The sequence below is a fragment of the Mauremys reevesii genome, linkage group 2 (assembly GCF_016161935.1).
Source record: "Mauremys reevesii isolate NIE-2019 linkage group 2, ASM1616193v1, whole genome shotgun sequence".
Classification (NCBI taxonomy): Eukaryota; Metazoa; Chordata; order Testudines; family Geoemydidae; genus Mauremys; species Mauremys reevesii.
The window spans coordinates 126,298,364-126,304,158 of NC_052624.1; the positions used below are offsets into that span (position 1 = coordinate 126,298,364).

The 5,795-nt window shown below is 47.8% G+C and overlaps 1 long non-coding RNA gene across 1 annotated transcript; it reads left to right on the plus strand.

Moving 5' to 3' along the window:
* The first annotated feature begins 354 nt into the window (after positions 1 to 354).
* LOC120398369 lies at positions 355 to 3,552 on the plus strand. The gene is made up of 3 exons (XR_005594338.1): positions 355 to 601; positions 1,180 to 2,304; positions 2,992 to 3,552. It is a non-coding gene; the product is annotated as an uncharacterized LOC120398369 (long non-coding RNA).
* Positions 3,553 to 5,795: the final 2,243 nt, after the last annotated feature.

Consider the following 5,795-nt stretch of genomic DNA (forward strand, 5'->3'; position numbering starts at 1 on the left):
ATTATAGTCCAGCCAGCAGTGAGTCTGATTTATTCTGAACCAGTAGAGTTAGGATGGAGCAGTCCCTGAAATATATCAACTGCTCTTCCAGGAAAAACCTCTACATTCCCTGTAAAGAAACCAGAGAACTTGGGCTAAACAGGCATAACAAGCCCCATTGCCATGAGAACTGGCACATGGGGGCAGGGAGTGGGATGGACACCATGTTTGTAATGTCAGTTGAAATACAGCAATTTCATTTGCCAGCAGCAGTTCAGGGAAGGGTGGAATCATCAATGCGGTGTCACAATGCATTTTTCCAGTGTGTTCTGTTGGGGCGTAATCTCTGCCTCACAGTGTAAGAGTAAGGCAGGGAGAGGAGCAACTAACAGCCTGCTTCTCCAGCTCTGCCAGGGGTTTACCAGCCAGGCTTTATCACTCTTGCAGCTGGACCCAAATCAAAGAATTCAGATCCAGAGAAGACTTTCATCCCTATTCTTCCAAAGATCAAGAGTTCTGGGGTCCAGGATTTTGGTTTGCATCCATTTCTAACCAATAATATAGTGAGAACAAAAGGGGACTGGAGACCATCAGCGGAACACATGATCTTCCCATAGCATAGGTAAGTTGAAAGGAGGATATAGAAATGTTTGTGCATTCTGTGGTTGTCCTGGGTTCACTCCCTTTGTGTGGGTGAGAAAGAGTGAGGGAGAAAGAAGGTTATCATGTCTCCTTGAGCTCACACTGAAAAATGTGTCCGTAATATCAGAGATGAAACAGAGTAATAATACACCAACCGAGATTTCAAACAATCTAAAGTCTGAGTGTGCCTCACTGGGATGTCACAGTGGGGATTTTCCATCCCATCTTTCCATTACAGTCTCTCCTTCCTCTGTCACTGGGCCTCAGGCTGGGTCAGGGAGAAGTGCAGGCAGTGTCACCCAGGGACAGTTTACCATTGTTGTTATAATAATTGCATTTCTTTCCACAGATCTAACTGCACAAGCATCAAAGCCCAAACACACAGAGAGACAGAGAAAGAGACAGAGAGAGAGGGGGGGGGGGAAATGAGCCTGACACCCAAAGATCAGAAACCATCAGCGAAACCCATAAGACTCCGGAGACAGATCAGACTCTGCCTCGCTCCCACACCTGTTACATCAGAGATTTAATTGTTTTTTCATGTGTTTTGTCTTACAGGTGAACTTGTGAACCCCTCACTCCCTTTAGTGAGCCATTACTAACACAAGTGAAACAATTGACTGTGGTGGTACAATTTGAGTAGATGTTTCAGCAAGGTAAAGGCTTTACAATCTGGCCCTTTGTCTGTGAGCTCTCATGCATATTTACAGTGTGATTCAAGAGGCAGGTCCTGTCTACACTGGCAAGTTTCTGTGCAGTAAAGCAGCTTTCTGTGCTGTAACTCCAGAGGTGTGCACACTGCCAAGCCACTTAGTGTGCAGAAACAGCGTAGTTGTAGCGCTGTAAAAAAAACACCCCAATGAGAGGCATACAGCTTTCTGCGCCAGGGCTACAGTGCTGCAGTGCCAGTGTAGACCGCCTGGTAGATTACAGTGCTGTGATTGGCCTCCAGGAGGTGATCCACAATGCCTGTCCTCGCCTCTCTGGTCATGGGTTTGAACTCTACTGCCCTGCCCTCAGGTGACCAACCGTCATCCCGAAATTCTTTTGGAATGTTGAAAGTCCCCTTCCTGTTTGTTCAGTGACGTGTGCAATGGTCTCAGCGCATCTTTCCAGATGGCCATGCCTGCTCTGTGCACGAGGCGATCCCTCGCTTGGAGTAATTCTGAGCTGCTGGACCTCATTGGCATTTGGGGAGAGGAGGCTGTCCAGTCCCAGCTGTGCTCCAGTCCCAGCTGTGCTCCAGCTGTAGGAATTATGATACCTACGGACAGATTTCATGATGCATGACAGAAAGGGGCCATGACTGAGACACACTGCAGTGCAGGGTCAAAGTGAAGGAGCTGTGGAACACCTACCACAAGGTGTGGAAGGCAAACCATTGCTCCAGTTCTATGCCCATGAGCTGCCGATTCTACAAAGAGATGGACGTGATAATCGGCAGCAACCCCACCTCCACTGCAAAGACCACTGTGGATACTTCAGTGGCTTGTGTGCCAGTCTAAAGTGGACCGAGCCAGGAGGAGGAAATCTTGGACAAGGATGTGGAGAGGGACCCAGAGGCAGAGGATGATTCAGAGGTCAGAGATGCATGCAGCCAGGAGCTCTTTTCTATCCTGGAGGAGGTTAGTCAGTCACAGCTATCAGATGTTGGTGAAGCGCAAACAGAAGAGGAGGCCCCTGGTAAGTGGATTTGATTTTGGGAATCACTGAAGTGAGTTGTTGGGGAAAGGAGGGTTGCAGAAAGCAGGATTGTCTCCCACCGCATGCCTAGTCTGAGCAGCAGAACATGCTGTTGATTGACTCCCGCGCTTCACAGGAATCTCCCTCAGAGATCCCGAGGAAACTCTCATGGAGATACTTGGCAATCTGCTGCCACAGGTTCTTCGGCAGAGCTGCTTTGTTTCATGCCCCATTAACAGTAACTTTCTTGCACCACTGTGCCATCATGGGGGGCAAAGGGGACCATTGCTGCACACAGGCAAGCCACATAGGGACCAGGGTGGAAGCCATAGTCTTGGAGAAGACCCTCCCTTGATTCCCTGCTCACCCTCAGCAGTGAGATATCTTCCATAATGATCACATCCTGAGGAAAGTGTGGGGACAGGAATGATTATCAGTCCCCCCTACAGTGCTGGCTCTCCCCAAAAGCCACGTGCCTAGTGTACAGCAGGGTCTGGGAAGAGTGATTTCCCCTGCCTCTGCGACTACTCACCATTTTGGGGGTTTTGTGGTTCCTGTGTGCTTGCCTTGGGTCAGCCAGTTAGTGACAGGTGTGTGAGTACTGGCTGTGTTTTAAAGCACTGAATCAGTGTTTTGTGTGTTACAAACAATACTGCTTCTGTAAAATGTTGCAATTAAACTTCACAGAGGTGACCTTGGAAGCCCAGCCTCCCTCTTGGTTATTGGCAGCTGAATGGCGGCACAGAATTAGAAAGTGGCCAAGAAGAACTAAGGAGGACTTTCTGCATGATGTTATCATGCACTCCGCCACCGAGAAACAGGAATTGAAGGAGTGGCAGGACAGCAAGAAGAGGGACCGAAAGGAGAACACGGCATGCCAGAATGAATCCACAGAGCGTCTCTTAAAGGTTATGCAGTGTCAAGGAGACATGCTCCAGGTGATACTAGCTCTTCAAACTGAGCAGCTCTGTGCCTGCCCTCCCCTGCAGCTGCTCTCGCAAAAATCTTTCCCATGCTCCCCTCACACACTACCAGCACAATCTTATCAACCTCCTGGCTCCAGTCTATACTCACGGCATTCCACTCCTCCCTGCTCACAGACCAGCAGTGTGAACTCCCACTACCCACTTCACTCAACACCCATCCCTCTGCAGTTTGGCCCTGCTGGAGCACAGTACCCGCTGCACTGTACTCCAAAGGAGGAGGTTGGATATGATCCCTGGACATACACAAATCTTTAGCTGTCCTGGGACCCCTCCTCCTCCTGGGACCTTCCCTTCTCCAACCCCCCTCACTGTTGATGGGTTGTTATTTTTTGGTTTGACTCTCTCCTCTGGTTGTTGTCTTTTAATAAAAGGATTGTGTTGATTTGAAAGCAATCTTTATTCTATTAATTGAAAGCAAAAAGAGTTCTGAAAAGCAACATCAATTATGTTAAATCCACATATTGCATCGGCTGCACCAATCACCTCCTAGCATTACAAGCACTGCACTCCCAAGCATAGCAACAAATATTAGTGGCTTTCGGCTTCAAATTGCTGCCTCAAGGCATCCCTGATCCTTATGGCCCCGCGCTGTGCCCCTCTAATAGCCCTGGTCTCTGGCTGTTCAAACTCCAGGTGCTGAGCCTTTGCGGTCCAACTCTGAGTGAAGCTTTCACCCTTCCCTTCACGAATATTATGGAGTGTACAGCACGCGGCTATAAGCATAGGAATATAGTTATCGGCCAGGTCCAGCTTCCCATAAAGGGCTTTTAAATGTCCAAAAGCACACTCAACAGTCATTCTTCACTTGCTTAGCCTTTTGTTGAACTGCTCCTTGCTGCTGTCAAGTTGCCCCGTGTATGGCTTCATAAACCACGGCATTAATGGGTAGACATGGTCTCCCAGGATCACAATGGGCATTTTGACTTCTCCTACGGTGATCTTCTGGTCCATGAAGAAAGTCCCTGCTTACAACTTCCTGAACAGGCTGGAGTTCTGAAAGATGTGTGCATCATGCATGTCATAGGTTTATTCCCCACTTTGAACTTTAGCGTCCACAAGATGGGGACCTACATGGGCTCCTCTAAACTTAAATCCTAGTTTAGATCTGGTACACTGCCACCAGCTAGAAATTCCAGTGTCTAGCACACTCCCTGTTCCCCCAAACTTTCCCTGGGGAACACAGATCCCAACTTCCTTGGATCTTAACACAAAGGGAAATAATCCATTCCCCCCCACCTTCTTCCCCACTCCCCTAGTCCTTGCGAGAGATCACTTTGATTCAAACTCCTTGAATCAAAACAAAGAGGGATTCACTTTTCCCCCCTCCCCTTCCCCTGAAAATCCAGACAAGGGAAGAAATCAATCAGGTTCTAAAAAGAAAAGGATTTTATTAAAAGAAAGAAAGAAAGTACACTATCTCTGTAACACCAGGATGGAAAAACTATACAGGGTCTAGCTTATAAACCTGGAGAGACTTCCCCCCCACTCCTTTCTCAGAATAATCAAAGTAACAGCAAACAGAAATAAGGATATTTCTCCAGTAAACGCACACTTGCAAATGCAGAAATTAATTATAAGACTAATCCGCCTTTCTAATACTCACTATACTGAATAGTAGAAAATACTTCAGGAAAACTTGGAGAACTTGGAGATATGTCTGGCCCCTCTTAGATCCAAAGAGAGAACAACGACCCAAACAAAGAACACAAACAAAGACTTCCCTCCACAGAGATTTGAAATTATCTTGTCCCTTGATTGGTCTTCTGGTCAGGTGTTCATCAGGTTACTGAGCTTGTTAACCCTTTACAGGTAAAAGAGACCTTAACCCTTAACTATCTGTTTATGACAATGCATCTTTCCAGACTAGCCTGTGTTAATGTCTTTGAAATGCTCATGGTGATCCACAAGCGCCTGGAGAACCGTTGAGAAATAACCCTTGCAGTTAATGTACTCAGTGGCTAGGTGCTCTGGTGCCAGAATTGGAATGTGCATGCCAGCTATCGTCCCTCCGCAGCTAGAGAAGCCCATTTGTGCAAAGCCATCCACAATGTCATGCACGTTGCCCAGAGTCACGGTCTTTCAGAGCAGGATGTGATTAATGGCCCTGCAGACTTCCGTCAACATGAGTCCAACAGTCGACTTTCCCACTCCAAACTGGTTAGTGACCGATCGGTAGCAGTCTGGAGTAGCCAGCTTCCACAGTACAATCAGCACACGTGTCTCAAATGGCAGGGCAGCTCTCATTCTTGTATCCTTGTGCTGTAGGGCTGAGGGAAGCTCATCACACAGTCCCATGAATGTGACTTTCCTCATCTGAATGTTCTGCAACCACTGCTCGTCATCCCGGACGTGCATCACAATGTGATCCCACCACTCAGTGCTTGTTTCCCGAGCCCAAAAGCTGAATTCCACTGTGGTCAGCACCTCCGTGAATGCCACAAGCAATCTCATGTCATAGCTAGTACGCATGGTGAGATCAATGTCACACTCCTCTTGCCTTTGTAG